This window comes from Microcaecilia unicolor, chromosome 3, assembly GCF_901765095.1.
Source record: "Microcaecilia unicolor chromosome 3, aMicUni1.1, whole genome shotgun sequence".
Lineage (NCBI taxonomy): Eukaryota > Metazoa > Chordata > Amphibia > Gymnophiona > Siphonopidae > Microcaecilia > Microcaecilia unicolor.
Window position 1 is genome coordinate 477,777,021 of NC_044033.1, and position 18,447 is coordinate 477,795,467.

The window sequence follows — 18,447 nt, forward strand, 5'->3', positions numbered from 1 at the left end:
GTGACAACGAATGAATCGCAAACAAGCGTGTTTCCCTACTCCTCCCACTGGATGTCCAACACCCACCCCACGCGCCGCCCACCACCCAAAGACAAGCATGAAAAAACACACAAAAAAAGAAGCCCCGCTCCAACATGCTGGAGGTGCAACACCCACCCCCGCGCCGCACCTCCACCAACCCACCCACGAAAAACAAGGAAACAAAAAAAGCAAAACCCACCCCCACCCCTACCCACCCACCCACCCACTGACGCGTAGCTTTGCCGCTGGGGAACCCGAAACCCCGCAACAACAAGTCCTGTCTTCTGCCTCCGGCGTGATCTTCACCATTACTAGCCTCTGCAAGCAGGGCTTCTGTGCGTGCAGGACGTCAGATGCACAGAAGCCCGCCCTGCACAGGCTACCAATGCAGAACATCATGTCTGAGTCAGCAAAGCAAACAACAGAGGAATTCTGCTGGCGGGATTTCAGGTCACCCGCCAGCAAAACTACAAACGGTAGGGTGGGATGGCAGCGGGGCGGCGGGGGGGGGGGGGGGGCGCATCGCGCGGCGGCGGTGGCGGGTCCCTCGCGCAGAGAACAATCCAACGAAAACCTTGCTAGCGCCCGTTTCATATGTGTCAGAAACGGGCCTTTATAACTAGTCTTTTAAGATTACAGAGAGAAAAATGACTCATTGAATGAATGGATTATCAGATTTATGTTGCCAAAGGAGCCATCTCTGTGGGTCCCCAGTATTGAGCAAGTTACTTCATTGTGTCCAGGTAATTTGTATTAAGTACCACCAGCACCTCCCCCCCACAACATTTTCGTGAGAGCATAGAAAACAACAAGCATCCAGGCAAGGTGAGTGTGCAGCATTGCACCCCAGGATCACAGTACCACTTACAGGCAGGGTCACATGCAGTGAGGTCCTTTTGCTGTTCCAGTACATGTTGTTGTTTTGTCATAAGAAAGCAAAAGAAATGCATTGCTGAAATCATAATGTACAGAATATCCAATGACAAGTAATTATGGAGCCCCCTTCCATTAACCATGCAATACTAAAATGAGGAGCTGCACATAATCTGGACACCCACCAACCTGGCCCCTGCCTACATACTGATGGGAACATTGGCAGCAGCTCACCAAAGTACAATGAGATGCCCAAAGGCGCACCTGATTTACCCAACTGCCAATTCCCACCTCCCAGCAATAGTGCACATGCTCCACAAAAAGGCCACCATGCCACCCTCAGTCCCCATGGCCACCTCAGCTCACACAGCACGTGTGTCTGTGTAGCACATACCTATCCCATCATTCTCCACCCCAATCTGCCTGTTGCCATCTTTCTCAGTCTAGGAGTGAGGAGCATTGCACAACGTGTAAAAATAATAATGTATGTGACGCCAAGAAGGCCCATCACCTGAACCCTCTCTCTATCAACTTGTCTTTTTCACATGCTTTGGAGTTCACCGGAACATAAAGTCACTCCGGTGCTGGTACAGGTGTGTCCAGCGCAAAGACCCTGCCATAATCCAGCGCATGCAGGAGTGCCTCAGAGCCCAACATCAGTACCACAGACATAGCACCTCTATAACACCTCTGTCCCCAATCAAGGCCTGACTAAGCAGCTACCCTCCTTACAGTGTGCCCACAACCTCCATAGGTACTAGAATGTCTTGCAGCTAACCTCCAACCTATGAGATAGTATGGAAAGGAAGGGGAGAGGGGTGAAGCCCTTTGGACAGCATCCTCCAGCAACCAAGACAAAAATGCCCAGTGTGTCACACACACCTACCTAGTACATTTCAACTGCTATGGCAGGGGAAATAAAACAGCAACCCCAAACACCCACAGTGGGACTCAAACCCACATTCCCTGCATTTAGGGTACACAGCCCTAACCCTTATGCCAAACATATGTCTCACAAAAGATTGTGCAAAGAGGACAGTACATGACCATAGAGGGCTCTTGCAGCATGAGTTCCCCCCCCCCCCCCCAATAGATGGTCTGTCATGCTCTCTAACCCACACTCATTGTAATCTCTAAAGGTTGATATTCTGCCCTGTGAGACATCCCTCAAGGCCCAAGCTGGGAGCCCCTGAAATTGCCACATTAGAGTGGGCCCCCAACCACCCCTTATGGAAACTCCCACCTGTATGTTCACTTCCCCTCCCCCCATGGTACCCCCAAATTATGGCCATAAGTCATGTGGTGTTGTGCACCCACTGCCATCGGTCAGGGCTTTAAAATTGTTAGCATAAGTGCCCCACAGGTAGATGTCCCCAAGCCTAAGATTTCCACCTAAACATCTGGAAACTGTCATTATCTCGGGGCTCCCTGCAGAGGTGGCCAGAAGGATGGGTGGATCCCACAGGGTCACCAGCCATCTCCAACCCAGCTGTAGGACATATAGGCATGGGGACGCACACAGGGCCACATTCCTGACAACAACTGTAACAAAGGCTCCATCTGTCCAGCAGCACAGTGTCATATTATCTCCCAGCCAGTGCTTGCTCACTCAGGGCCCTCTAGCAGTGCCAGAACCCATCCTGTTTGCCCATAGCCAAACAACCCTCTCAGAGGATGAACAGCTCTGATATTATTGCCTCCACCGTTCCCTGCAATGTCATCTCATTGGCGCCACACCTTAGACATGTCCCCAGGTAACAACAACTGCCCATAGTTGTCCCGGTCCTTGCCTCTTGACAGCCAGCTTCACAACTATGCAAGCCATTTGTGATGTGTTGATCTCATTTGCAAACCTTTTACAAATAGAGGGCACCCTCCAGCTGCTCAACAACTGGCCCAGGGCCAGCCCAGCCACGATGAGGGCAATCACCCACACTAAGCCCCAGAACAGCCTGCCCAGGAGCAGCCGGGAGAAGATGAGAGAAACTTGCAACACCAGACCTACAGCAACCTGCCCAGGACCATCCAGGCATTGATGTCTTTTTGCCAGTGGTGTTACTGTTGGAGCGTTCAGCTCTTTGTATCCAGGCAGAGAGTTTTCATGAATAGTTTCAACCCCTGAAGACGCAATAGTGAAACATGGACCATGTTGGGTTGTCAATAACAGGCTGATGGCATTAAGCTACATTAGAACAAGGATCTGGCAGTTTAGCGTTTGGACAATGACATTGTGGAAGCCGAAAGTTGGCAAGAAATATAATGGACATTATCACAGTTGAAGATTGATGATAGTGGTTTACAAGGAAATTTCAACATAGTTACTGCAATTTGAAAGTGTGTTATAAAGACTGTGTAAGCTTGAACCACTACTAGTTTGGAATCCACAAGTAACACTGGAAAGTATCTTAAATTATAAGAGGTGTAATTGGATTTGGAAAAATATGTGTTTTATTATTTAATATAGAGATGGGTTTGTATTTGATATTTGTAGTACAATAAAATTATATGAGTTAAGACTATTATGTGTGTAGTTATTTTTTTGTTACTTTTGTACCCCGCGCTTTCCCACTCATGGCAGGCTCAATGCAGCTTACATGGGGCAACGGAAGTTTAAGTGACTTGCCTAGAGTCACAAGGAGCTGCCTGTGCCTGAAGTGGGAATCAAACTCAATTCCTCAGGACCAAAGTCCACCACCCTAACCACTAGGCCACTCCTCCACTATGTAATAACTATATCCACTTTATGATAATGATAATGGAATTAAATGAACCTTGATTGTGTAGTAGCACTGAATATGCCTGACACATATTTGCATTCAGTCCCTCCACTGCACATCTGTCTCATAATCATTGTGGATATCCTGAAAACCTGACTGGCTGCGGTGCCTCCGGGACCAGATTTGGGAAGCACTGATATATTTGCTTAACAGCTGATAATCTTTTTGATTGCTTTTATGCTTACTGATTTCTTCTAAAAGCTGTAATAATACCACCATCACTCAATCTATGGATCAGTGTCATCTGAAAATATCTGATTCAAATAAATGATTACCTGATAAGGGCAATTCTAGGCCACCTAGTTATGGACATAGGACCAAAGACCCTAGCAATGAGATTTATTTATTAACACCTCATTTCACCCATATTAATACCCTTTTTTTCCATTTGTCTTAACCTTTCTGAAATCCACCTTCCTCTTTCCTTCATTCATATGACTCCAGTATAATTCCATGCTTAATTGTGTTAAACTTATCAAACTGTACATAAATTAAATGACATTATGTTAGAACAAAAAAGTCAGAAAAAAAGGAGAACACAAGATCTTTCACAAAAGAGCAGCAAGCAAAAGCCAAAAGGGTGGAAGTCACTAAAACCACAAGTTCAAAGACCACAGATTTCAAGGACATTCAGTTGAAATGTTCCAGACTGTTTATTCACCAGTGATAAATACAGGTAAAACCCAACAAAGGTCGTGTTTCGGCATGCTTAGCCTTCGTCGGGGGCCCTCAAGACAACATAAATATAAATAACCATTAATACAAAAACGATATGCATATAACAAAACAAATAATGAAAATAGTGAATATGGATACGAGGTGCACATAAAATGCTATTCATAGATTGGATTCTCCAAAATATGTGTTACAACTAAAATGCAAAGTGATAATTGTTTAAAAATGTGACAAGAATAAGAGAGAAAAATATAAAAAGTGTTTATATATGTGACTAGTAAATAAAAAAATAAATAATGTGTCTATATACAATAAAGAAAATGTGATAAAGGTTCATACACACCATTAAAAATATAAATATGTTTACTAAAAAACTAATAGGAAACCTACTACTACTACTCAGCATTTCTATAGCGCTACTAGACATGTGCTGTACACTTGAACATGAAGAGACAGTCCCTGCTTGACAGAGCTTACAGTCTAATTAGGACAAACAAACAGGACAAATAAGAGATAAGGGAATAACCTACCTAGGATACTAAAAATGAAGAGAGAGAATCAAAATTGAGAACCAGAGGGAATTTGCAAAATTATAGCTGCATGAAGCCAATAAATAAACAGTAATGAGTTTAAATGCACACCACTGTTAGCAGATAAAATATGCTGAAAAATACATTAAATAAATAAATAAAAATGTCTGTCCCCTGAAGTAGCCCTGGTTAGGTGAAACAAAATATCCTGTTGGGACCCCTGAGAATGGTGCAGCTTGTTGGCAAATGTTGATTATGAATTTCCGTTGAGTACCAGCTTGACTCTCATAGCAGCAGTGGATTTTCACTTAGGGCTTCTTTTACTAAGCCATGGTAGTGATTCCCAGCATGGCAAATGCAATGAAGCCAATTCAGTTCAGAGGGAAGAATGAGGATAGAACTTAGAACTAGGGTGATGACCAGCTGTGATGCCCCAGTGGATCCCCAGTTAACTTGGAACAGCAAAAATGCTGTCCTGAGTTAACAGGGTAGTTGTTGGCTGTTGTCGCTGTACATCAAGTGCAGTGATAGCTCCTGGTGACTGCCCTAGACCTGGATATTCAGTGTATTAACCCACATGGGGTCTGTTTACTGAGGGGTCCTTTTACAAAACTACAGTAGAAAGTGGCCTTAGCGTGCTCATACGTGGGTCTTTCCCCTGTGCTAAGGCCATTTTTATTGCTGCTGGAAATGACCGATTTTCTGTTTTCCAAATTAATGTTAATTAATGTTACAAATTGTAACAATACTGTTACAAATCAGTTCTTTCAGTAGACTTCACTTATCAGGGCACTAAATGTTGGAACTGTCTCCTGAAATCTACTAGACATCAACATAATTGCACACAGTTTCATAAGATGTTAAAACAATTCTTTTCATAGTTTGTTATCAATAGTTTATGAATTCCAGGATTAATTAACTTGCATGTTATCTTGTGTATCACTGATTAACTATGTCCTTACTTGTCCAAATAGTGCACACTGTATCTTCTCTTATTTGTCTATATTTCAAATATTGACAGTATTGTAAGATGATTGTTGTACACTTATTATTGACTACTCTGAAGGGGGGCAGATTCAAGAAAAATGTCAGGAAGTATTTTTTCACAGAGAGAGTAGTGGATGCTTGGAATGCCCTCCCACGGGAGGTGGTGGAAATGAAAATGGTAACGGAATTCAAACATGCATGGGATAAACATAAAAGAATCTTGTTCAGAAGGAATGGATCCTAAGGAGCTTAGCCGAGATTGGGTAGCAGAGCCGGTGGCGGGAGGCGGGGATGGTGCTGGGCAGACTTATACGGTCTGTGCCAGAACCGGTGGTGGGAGGCGGGGCTGGTGGTTGGGAGACGGGGATAGTGCTGGGCAGACTTATACGGTCTGTGCCCTGAAAAGGACCGGTACAAATCAAGGTAAGGTATACACAAAAAGTAGCACATATGAGTTTATCTTGTTGGGCAGACTGGATGGACCGTGCAGGTCTTTTTCTGCCGTCATCTACTATGTTACTATCCAGCTTATAATCGAAAGTGATCACCGGCCATCTTCTGACATAAATCGGGAGATGGCCGGCGATTTCTTAAAAGCGGCAAAATCGGTATAATCGAAAGCGGCATTTTTGACAGCATCGCCGCTTTCCCATCGCTTTGCCGGCGAAAGTTCAAGGGGGCATGTCGGTAGATTAGCAAAGGCGGGACATGGGCGGGCATGGGCGTGGCTACCAGATGGCCGGCTTTCACCGATAATGGAAAACAAAAGCGGCGTTAAGCAGTATTTCGCCGGCTTTACTTGGTCCTTTTATTTTCACGACCAAGCCTCAAAAAAGTGCCCCAACTGACCAGATGACCACTGGAGAGAATGGGGGATAACCTCCCCATACTCCCCCAGTGGTCACCAATCCCCTTCCAAACTAAAAAAAATAAAACTAAAAACCTTTTTTCCAGCCTGTATGCCAGCCTCAAATGCCGTACCCACCTCCATGACAGCAGAATGTGTTGTATCCTCTGACAGCCTTTCCCTGGTTGCGATGTGGCTCTGGGGTGAGTGTGACACCTTTTCTGTTAGGTGCCCTGCAGAGAGTCACATTAGCAATGCATTGTGGTGGGTGTAGGGTACTGGGCTGTACTCCCATGGTGCTTTTCCCCCCTGCTAACTGGGTCAGAGTGTGCCCTGTTTTGTTTCCTGTTGTAGTCCATGCGGTAGTGGCCATTTTTGTAAGCCAGTTTTAGTTCCCTTTCCTGTGTTACCCACCTTAGAGAACGTAGTTCTTACCTTGAATGGTGCTGAAAGAGGGCATTGTACACCATTGTGCCAGCTCTGACCTACTGCTAATCTTAGTACCAGGGGACTCTTTGCCAGTGGGGCACAACCTCTGATCTGCAGTTAACTGTAAGTAAACGTGGTTATTTCAAGAAAGGACTTTTTCAGAGAGATTAGTCTTCAGGTGTGAACTGGTGTGCCAAAGTTATACAGCAGCAATAAGTCCTACAGGTTGTATGCAGGTCCCTGGAGCAATTTTAGTGGGTGCAGTACATTTGTGGGTAGTGGGTTTGGGGGACTCAGCTCCCAAAGTAAGGGAGCTATGCACGTGGTGGGAGCTTTTCTGAAGTCCACCGCAGTGACCCCTAGGGTGGCTGGTTGGTGTCCTGGCATGTCAGGGGGGGGCAGTGCACTCAAAATGCTGGCTCCTCCCACAGCCAAATGCTTTGAATTTGGCCGGGGTTTGAGATGGCCGACATAACTTTCCATTATCGCTGAAAAACAAACCCGGCCATCTCAAACCGGCGAACTCCACGGCATTTGGCCGGGCTAAACCGTATTATCGAAAAAAAAAAACATAGATCGCCGGCGATCTATTTGGCCGGCGACGTTCGATTATGCCCCTCCACATTACTTAATTTCAGTTGTTAGCCACGCTGAACTTGAGTATAACTTGCGGTAATGTCGGGTATAAATGTCTTAAATAAATAAAAATACTAGCATTTATGTATGGGATTAGTACCCCTTAATTGCAAATACACACATTAGGTGTTAATCTGTAAAGTTGTGCATACTGCAAGGCACAAAAGCACGGCAACTTAGGTCTGCCTTTGACATGGTGTAACCAGGGTTTTAAAAAAATGCTCACCTGGATGAAGGGCATGTCGGCTTGGACAATCAGGAGGAGAGGTGGAGCCCATGGGAATGCCATGGGTCATCTTGAGTGCTGAGCAGCTGCCAGAGGTTTTCCTGGGCTGGCTAGGAAGCTCTGGGGCTGCATCAGGGTTTCTGGAATGATTTCCATGCATGTATGGAAACCCAGAAGGCCCGATACATGCACAGAAGTGACAGAGAGGCTGCGGCCTGCGTGGTCTTGAAGTCAGGACTGCTGGGAAATGAAGCTTAAAAGGAAGGCAGAAGTTTTGAGGGAAGTCCTGCAGACCTGGAAGTATTGTTTTCACGCGCATGTTCGCAGCAGAGTAGGGCTCGCACCTGAGTCAGGTGGAGTCATATGCTGCCGGCTCCAGAGCTGAGCCATGCAGAGGGCTCAGATGCAGAATAGAAATTATACGGAAAAACAGGAGAAGACTTTAGCCAGGTATGAAGGGAAAAGTAGTTTGGGGAAAAAATGTACCCAACAGCTGCATATCATTTCCCTCCCAATGGCCTAAACCAGAAGTTCAGAACTTTAAAGTTCCATTGCTGCTGCTGCTGCTCACTTGTGAGCCCACTAGTCACTGACAGCATGAGCTAGCAGCCACCTCTCTGCCCAGGCCAAACAAATACTATACTCTCGTAATGGCAGTGACCGGTGGGCTCAGGAGCCAGCAACAGCACTGGGACTTGAACATTCTAAACTGGCAGTTTAGGCAGTTGGGAGGGAAACAATATGCAAGAAGGATATGTGTGAATATGTGAAGGAGATTATGAGAATGTTTCAGGAAAAAATTAGCAGGAATTGTTCTGCTTTCTCATTTGGTTGATTGGCATGCAGTTCAAACCAGAGTGTAGGATATCAGTATGAGAAGACTCAGAACTCTTGAGCCAAAATCTTCTTTAATGCAGTAATCAAACAAGGAAAAATAACTTACAGTTCAGATGTGCTGGACAAGAGTTTTTGTGTTGCAAACCGTGAGTCTGTTCTCCACCAACTCTTTCCCCATCTAAGAGAGAAGCTAGGAGTAATTCAGCAACACACTGAGTAGTGATGCTGTATATATTTTTATACTGGTAAAATCTTGATAGCATTACAGTAGCTTAAAGGGGGTCATACAAGAAAATACAGTCTAGGTACTTTCAGTTCACAGAGGAGATATGCTGCATACTAACTCTACAGGCTCAAAGGAGAGAGAAGATGGGGGGGGGGGGGCAACTTCCCCATCATGCTTAGAAAACAAAGCAAGTCAATGGAAAGAGTTTGATAAGACACAGGGAGCTGGACATGTGCTCTGAAAGAGCCTATAACAGGGAACTACAGGATTACAGGGATTTGTTGTCTATATTGGCTTTGTACTAGTAAGAGGAAAGAAAAGTGAGAGATCAAGAGGCATCAGCATTTAAAAAGGAGATAGAGCAGCTCATAGGCGTAGTTTGACTGTTTCATTTGGGGGGGGGGGGGGCAAAGAATGGGCGGAGCATATTAGCATATCATTTGCATATATACATATGCAAATGAATATGCTAATATGGAGGAAGGAAATGAAATTTACAGGCAAAATATCACAGATGCACATTTCAAAAAGCTGACACATTTCAATTAATAAATTATGAATAAAATACTTTTATTTACCTTTGTTGTCTGATCATTTAGTTTTTCTATTCGCTTTGATCCCAGTGTCTTCTGTTTTATGCAGTGTCTTCTTTCCAGTACGCTTCCCTCTGCTCCCCACCCTCCCAGTCCCATCCATCTGTTGCTCCTTCCCTCTGCTCCCCACCCCTCCCAGTCCCAACCATCTCTTGCTCCTTCCCTCTGCTCCCAATGCTCCCAGTCCCATCCATCTGTTGCTCCTTCCTCTGCTCCCCACCCCTCCCAACCCCTCCCAGTCCAATCCATCTCCTGGTCCTTCCCTCTGCTCCCAGTCCCATCCATCTCCTGGTCCTTCCCTCTGCTCCCAACTTTCCCAACCCCATCCATCTCCTGCTCCTTCCCTCTGCTCCCCACCCCTCCCAATCCAATCCATCTCTTGCTCCTTCCCTCTGCTCCCCACCCCTCCCAGTCCAATCCATCTCTTGCTCCTTCCCTCTGCTCCCAACACTCCCAGTCCCATCCATCTGTTGCTCCTTCCCTCTGCTCCCCACCCCTCCCAGTCCAATCCATCTCCTGGTCCTTCCCTCTGCTCCCAACGCTCCCAGTCCCATCCATCTTCTGTTCCTTCCCTCTGCTCCCCACCCCTCCCAGTCCCATCCATCTTCCCTCTGCTCCCCCCCGCGAGGTCCAAGATGGTGACTCCGTTTACCCCCTCTCTTCCTCCCTCCCTCCGGCGCAGGCAGCAGTCTTTTCCAGCGTTCCTGGCAGCGGTAGCGATGTACACGCTGCCTTCGGTCTGCCACGGAAGCCTCCTCTTAAAGTTCCTGTTCCCACCTATGCGGGAACAGGAACTTGAAGAGAAGGCTTCGGGGCAGAGCCAAAGGCAGCGTGTACAACGCTACCGCTGCCAGGAATGCTGGAAAAAACTGCTGCCTGTATGATAGAGTTATACTATATGCCAGGTATTTTACATAAAGACCTATCCCCGTTATTTACATAACTTCTACGTGACCATCTCATTTAATTTCTGAGCAGACCCCCTTCTGTATGTTTGCCATGGCCTTCAGTGTGTGTCATTGAATACTTGCTACCGAACTCCCCAAAGATTCCTTCACTGACTGACTGTACAATTTATAATAGCAGAAAACCTAGGCCTATGATTTCTTTCAATGGTTAATATTAATATTAATATTGAGAATTAATATTTCATGACTGGAAATGCTGTGAAAGTGGTTGATAGTTATGTATTTTGTTAGCAATTAGAATTTACATGGTATGTGGAAAGTGCCAGAAATTTTTTTAAGGTGACAGAGAAGCTCAGAGTATCAGAGCTCTATCTGTGCAGTTCATGAGAGGATTGTGATAGCATGAAAGCCAACATGGTGGAACCATACTGACACTGTGTTTAAGTACTGTAAGGAAAAGAGAGAAAAAGATATAGAGTGAATGTGGAATGTGGGGAATTAAAGGAAATGGAGGGTTGGGAGAAGTCAGGGTACTTAGGGGCTCATTTTGAAAGCACTTAGACTTACAAAGTTCCATAGGTTACTATGCAACTTTGTAAGTCTAAGTGCTTTGAAAATATACCTCATAGTCATCCATTTCTTTTAAAGGGTAAGTTAGAAGACAGTCATATTAGTTAAGAATGTATAAAGAGATTACATACAAACACATAGGGAGGCAGGATTTTCCTTCTTTTCATTTTGTTAAAGTCAGGCGAGTAGGTGCTCTGAGGCTCTGAGGGGGGGAATTGCTTACCTGTGAGGATTCCTGATATCACTGGAGGTCATCAAGGTGCACAGCCAGCCAAAACAAGAGAGTTCACTGGAAACAGAGCACTGAATTTAAGTGACTGAGGTATCTGGAAAGTGTGCAATCTTAGGACAAGACTGTACACAGAAATATAAAAGAAATATAGAGAAAAGATAGAGGTAGAATCACTTCTGAACCTGAAAGATAAAAAGGGGTAACAAAGTGTCAAGTTGTAAAGGAAAACTGATTTAACAGAATAGGTTGGTGACAAAATGTGTCAATGTTTAGTCATAAAGTTATACTTATCAGAAATTGTTCTTGTGATGTCACTTTGTGCCTTAACTCTGAAATTAGATTATATAAGCATTATTGACATTTGGTTGGTTGGAAGAAAAATTATAATTTTGGAACATCTGGTTATCAATGGTATAATAAATTTAATTTTATTGTTACATTCCCTGGTTTGTGTTGAGTTTTACTGAGAAGCTCATTACCATGGGCCTTGACTTGTTAACATCAATTTTCCTGACTTGCTTCACCACCAGAGGGTTTACATAAGCAGTCATGCCTAGATATCTGTGCACCAAGGTTGCTTTGCGCTAGTGTTTTATAACAGGTTAAGCGCACCCTAATACCATTATAGAATTGGAGCTATGTGTGTCCTTTTGTAGTACCTGTATTTTAGTGCAACTTCATAGAATTGCCACCATTGTTTATAAAATACAGGTACACATGTACTGTATGAGTGAACATTTACACCTGCTGCATGTCTATGTCTTCAGTTTAAATGCACTTTCTAACATGTTGCTTCTAGTGTATTACAGAGACAAATAGGCACCTCTGTGTCTTTGCAGAATAGGCTTGAAATAAGCACCTACTTGATCTTTACACATAGGCAACCTGTTATAGCATTCCTTTCCATGTGTCACACTACATAAAACTTCCCTATCCTTGTACTTAAATTCTTGAGCCCCTTTACAGAAATGATAATGTTAATAAAACGAGTCCAGCAAACTGGTGCTTATTTGAAAGCAGCAGAAGAAAAGAGGGTCAAAGCACACCCAGCAATGAAGAAACAATAAAGCACCATGGATCATTCAATCATGAGAAAGTCAAGAGTCCTTTATTAGACCTGACAAAAGCCATGTTTCATCCACAAACACCTACATCAGAGGTCAATAGAATCAATGTATATAAATTACTAGGCTAAAAGCCCACAAAATCTGCAAACCAAAGCAGAATAACAGCGTAGTATCCACAAGGAAGGAGAGAACTTTGGCGTCTCAAAATTGCCATCAAAATGAGTCCAGAAAACTGGTGCTTATCTGCAAGCAACCATGAACTATCGAAATTGTCTGTGCTCAGTTCTTCCATCTCCTTAGAACATCACAGTGCAATGTATTTAATATTTCATTCAACACATTTCACTGCATGGCCCCATAATGTAATCACTTGTTAAAGAGCTTGGAACTGGAGCAAGCTAAATGCACCTTATTGTGCCAAGAGATTAAAAAAAAAAAAAAGACTATGCAGAGACATCACAGATTACTCTATTCAGAAAAAAGCACAAGACTTTGAAGGACACTCTTGTGCCTTCCCATTTTCCCCTGGGGAGTACACTGTATTGTGGTTAACATTCAAGAGAATATTTTGTGCCTAGCCACAGCTGGTAAGTTTTCTTTTGGTTGTATATTTTCCCATAAAAGTTGTGACATATTTGCTGTGACAGATTCAGGAATTGACAGAAGCAATATGCTCAGTTCTGGGATCTGAGCTGAAATGAAATGCACATTGCTATAGTAAGCTGAAGCTTCAATACTCAAGTAAACTAGATAGCGTAGAAAAGATTTCGAAAGCAGCATAGTGTTCTTCAGAGTGACAATACAGTATCAGTGAGTGCAGAGGCACAAGTGGTTGTAATAGAAAAGCATATAGAGAATACTTTTCCATACAGACAACATGCTCTAAGAATATGAAAGTTTCTTCATGTTTGAAGGTGAAAAGTTCTATCAGTAGGCTATTGTAATATCCTTTTGCTTTAATATAGGATAAGAAATAGGTATTGCTTATTCATAAAGGAACTGTTCAAAATGCTGGTTTCTGGTATACAAGTTTATATTCCAATACAAATGTAATGTTTTTGGTGATAAATGTAATTACTTGTGGGGTGGGAACAACCATTTTGAAATGAAAATCTTCAGGCGACAGCTTTATTTTAGAAAACGTTTTTCCTGAATAAATGGGAAATCTCATTCAACCTATTTTTTTTTTAACTTTAGCTACATTGCATTTTCTGGGGTTTTGTTTTGTTTGGAATTTTATTCCATTCTGTTTTATGCATTTATTTGCTCTGAAATTTTTATAGTTTTAGTGGCTTAAGAAAGAATTTTGAAACAAGCTACCAAAGAATTTACAACAGTGTGTGGAACTGCATTTCTGCATTATATGTTGCTGTTATTTGGCACTACAGATAACTGTAAAAATGTATACCATGCCGGCACAATTTTTCTTATCCCTTTAGACATGCCCCACATCCACCTCCAATACTTAATGAATAATTTTTTGATACGCCCCAGTAGGGGTCACAGCATTAAGCCAAAATTCAAACTGCAATAGCTTTATTAAATTGTGTATTGATGGGGTTGTTGAGATTGTGAAAAACAGAATTATTTAGTACCAGGGTCTGCACCACAACAACAATGGAAAGGATACCATCACATCCAGAATAGTTGAAAAATAAAAGATACTTTTCATATTACTTGTTGCTTGGCAATACAGTCATGTTACGATTGAGTTAAGTAAACTTCCCCAGTAGTCTATTCTAAATAACATGATCACAAAACGGCTTCTATGAGCCCTTGAAGTAGTCTCATGGTACTACTTCTATGGGGTAAGCCTTTTATGAAACTACTACTAGTGGTCATAACAATTATTTTGTGAGCCAGAGCTGGGGACCAATCCTATCCAAACCCATGGTACCAGTAACAGTCACCTCCAGGTAAGATTCGGGAGTGATGAGTGGCCTGGGAGGCCAAGTAGGATGGAGGACGGGTTCAGAAGGCTGCATGTGGGCAGGCCTCTCCCTTGACCCAGTTGTGCTGTTAGGAGGGGGGTTAGGGGAATCGGAGGGGTATACATTCGGGAGAGGTGTTAATTATTGTAATCAGGGGGGGGTTGGGGGATAAGGAACAAATCAACAGAGTAGGAAAATGGATGTGTGTGTATGTTGAGGGGGGGGGGGTTGTTTGTAGGTCACACTGCTGAGGAATTTGGCTGCATGATTATTTATTTACTTCTTGTCATCCACCAGGCCAGTCCAGACCAATGGGTTATGTCCATTCACCAGCAGAACTAAAAACAGTTCCAAGTAATATGCCCCTTAAGGGTATTGTACAGCCTGGAATGCTCAGTATATTCTCTGTCTCCTAGCAGATGGTGGGCAGTTCGCTAAGCTCCTCTTGGTGCCTCGTGGTTGGCTTCTGTTTCAGCCTGTCTGTCTGGGTGACAGTGGAGCCAGGGGTATGCTGGTGACCCAGTTTTAGGGTGTCTTTCTCCTTATGAGCAGAGGCACTGCCTTTCTCTCTGATGGTCACACACTGCCTTTGCCTTCAGCTTGTTTTCCCTCCAGTTTCATGGTAGTTTTTTCTTCAGGATCTGCATGCTTCTGGCGTGTCTCTACTAATACAGTGTGCCTCGGCTCACTACCAGCCCACTTGAATCTTTTTTATTATTGCATCAAACTCCATGGACTTGTGGTTCTTTTGGTTGCAGAACCATATTTTCGGATTCCTTTTCACACTGTTGCGTTGACTGGTCTATGGCAGCTGCGTGAGCAAGGTGTCCCTTTCTGGCATAGTGGGTGCAGTTTCTCTGGTCAACCTTCGCAGTCTGCTGGCAACCTTCTGGCAGCCATTATTAGTGGCTCTTCCTAGGATTTTTTATTTTCAGGCCGACCACTGGTGTTTAATGTTGATGGGAGCTCATATTTCAGGCATTGTTCGCCCTATCTTGCTCCAGACATTGGACTACTTGCTTCGGGTTAGAAGGTCTCTCTGCTTTTCTACTACACCCTCCTCCCCCCTCCTCCCCCCCCCCCCCCCCCCCGCCTCGGGTACAGCAGCATAGGCTTCTTCCCGGGGTTTAGTGAATTTTTGCTTGCTTGGGGGATAGTGAAGCACTCTGTCTGGGTTCTCCAAGCAGCACTTTAGGGTTGCTACAGCTATTTTTGCCTGGTATCCTTGGTGACCTCCCCTTCTGTCCTGGGTGTCGGCCTTTTCAGTTCCCTACTTTCATCACCATTCACAGTTGTAGTTCATATTCACCTACATGGCAGCCTGGCTGGGCTTGGCCTAAGGCAATGCAGTCTGGGGCAGTGGCTGGCTTCACTGCGCCACCTCTTTATTCTCGGTGGTACACTGACCTGGTGGTATTTGAGGTTACAGCTACCTATTGTTCTTTACTAGGATGACATATCATATATTGTCTCTTGGGTAGTGCAGGGCCTTTCACTGGTTTGTTCTACCTGGAAAGGGTGTATTCTGTGTGGGCACCCTATGAGGCAGCTGCTTGATTTGGGCTCTGAAGTGACCCTACACTCATTTGTGACAGTAAGAACATAAGAATAGCCACACTTGGTCAGAACAATGGTTCATCTAGCCCAGTATCCTGCTTCCAACAGTGGTCAATTCAGGTCACAAGTACCTGGCAGAAACCTGGCTTGATTTAGGGACTTCGGCCATTCGGCAGTTCTCTGAGCGCACTGGTTTATAGGCTGGCTCGTTTAGGAAAGATGCCTTTTCATGTGCTTCGGTGTCCAGCTGCTCTATCCTCTTTCTTGGCTCATTTTTGCAGAATACAGCTGTAGCTCTGCTTGGCTGTTCCTTCTTTAGGATGCCCTTGGAGCAGCCTTCTTCTGTAGAAGAAAGCCTCTCTTTTGGCTCTATTGGGGGTTTCCCAGGCTGATGTCCTATCTCTTTCTTTGCTGGGTTCTTCCTGGTGAGGAGGACCTCAGCTATCTCTGCCTCTCTCCTCTAAAGTAGACAGGCTTGCAGTTCTGGAGTGAGAGTAGATCCCTTTTCTGTGGCTCTCACTCAGGATTGTCTTTCAAGATCATCCTGTGCCAGCTCAGCACTTATCCTCCACAGTTCCATCTCAGCAGATTGGGCACAGTTCCAACATTCTCTGTGGAGCATACCTTCATATCTGCCTATTGGGTATGGCTTCCTCTCTGCGTTGGGCACAGCTCTGTCGCTGCCATTGGGGCGCACCTTCATCTCTGCTGGTTGCTGCAGGTCCTCTTTGGCCGGTTCAGCACATCTCCACCTTGGCCTAGGGAGCATAGCTCCTTCTTTCCAGGTTGAGTGCAGCTCCATCTCGGCAGGTTGAGATCAGCTCCATCTCTGAGTTTGGGATGCAGGCTTCTGCTCTACAATTTCAGTGCATCTCTGCCTCTGCAGGCTGAGCATAAATCCATCTCTGCATGCTCAGCATGGCTCCATTTATGCACAGCTCCATCTCTACCTGTTGTGTGCTCACTCCATCTCAACCTGTTGAGCACATAGCTCCATTTCAGCATGTTGAGCACTCCATATCTGCATATTCAGCACCTGGCTTCATCTCGACAGGGTGAGCTCCCAGCTCCATCTCGACAGGGTGAGTGCCCAGCTCCATATTTGCAAGTAGAGCATAATTCATAAGAACATAATGTAAGAGTAGCCATACTGGGTCAGACCAATGGTCCATCTAGCCCAGTATCCTGTTTTCCAAACAGTGGCCAAGCCAGGTCACAAGTACCTGGCAGAAACCCAAATCATGGCATCATACCATACTACAAATCCCAGGGCAAGCAGTTGTTTCCCATGTCTGTCTCAATAGCAGACTATGGCCCTTTCCCTCCTTCTAGGAATGTTGGGCGCAACTCTGTCGCTACCTGTTGCCCACTGCTCCATATATGACTGTTGGGTGCCACTCCCCTTCTGCCGGTTGAGTACTACTCCATCTGTGCTGGTTGTGTTCAGTTTCATCCCTGCATGCTCTTCTGTCTCTGGACGTGGGGTGCAGGTCCATCATTGTTTGCTCCATGTTTCTCCATCTCTGTATGTTGAGAGTACATCAGACTCTGCAGGTTGATTGTGGCTCCATCTTTGGATTTTGAGTGCAGCTCCATCTTTACATGTTGAGTGTGGCTCTATTTTTGCTGGTTGAGCATGTCTCTGGCTTTGCATGTGGAGCGTGACTCCATCTTGGTATGTTCACCGCAGCTCCCTTTTGTAATATTAGATACAGCTTCCCTCTATGGTGGACATTGGGTGCAACTCCATCTCTGCCCTCTAATGCTCTGCTTCAGCTCTGCCTGTAGGGTACACCTCCATATCTGCTTGCTGGGCACAACTTCTTCACTCCTTCGTATGGCATCATCGGCTCTCATTTTGTCCGCATCTAAGTCTCTTGATGGGTAGCACATCTCATCCCTGAATGTGGACCATGGTTCCCTCTCTGCAATTTTGGGTACAATCCCATCTCTGCATATTGGACTTTCTCCTCCTCAGTGACTTGGGCTGATTGTGGGTCGGCATATTAAGCATGGCTTCTTTTCTAGGTTTTGCAATCAGCTCCCTCTCAGCTGGTGGGACACACTATTCGAAGGGGATGCAGCTGAATTCTTTTCTCATTAAGCGGTCTCAGTAGGTTTTTGTCTGGGGTTACAGTGCAGGTCCCACTGTGGTTTAGGTCCTGGCTCAGTCTCTATATGCAGGGTATAAGATATCTCTAGCATTTTACTCTTCCTCTCCTGGTGGTGGAGCGCACTTGGCCTTTGTCTATATCTTGGGGCACACCTTCCTACCATCTATGGTGTGTTAGTACAGAGTATTGCAGGATATTGATCTCTCCTTACATGCCCTTGGGGGGCCTGTCCATTCCCTGTTTGTAATGCTTCTTCCTTGCCTTCTCAAGGTGTTTACCTTGCCTGTTTTCACATAGTGGGCTACGAATCCCTCTTGACAAAGGAGTGAAGATTCATCCCTTCTTCTGGGCTCTTCACAGGTGCTGTCATAGGCGAGGCATCCTCTATCCTCTGAGGATGCATATTTCATG

At 44.8% G+C, this 18,447-nt stretch overlaps 1 protein-coding gene across 17 annotated transcripts in view; it reads left to right on the forward strand.

Annotated features, from left to right (window-relative positions):
* RIMS1 (regulating synaptic membrane exocytosis 1) overlaps positions 1 to 18,447 on the forward strand; it is an 871,728-nt gene that overhangs the window by 763,159 nt on the left and 90,122 nt on the right. The window contains exon 1 of one of the 17 annotated variants that reach the window (XM_030199035.1): positions 12,931 to 13,021. The exons of the other annotated variants lie outside the window; for them this stretch is intronic. The gene's annotated coding sequence lies outside the window, so the exon portion shown is untranslated. Of the gene's footprint in view, positions 1 to 12,930; positions 13,022 to 18,447 lie in introns of those variants that run through there. 17 annotated transcript variants of the gene reach the window in all.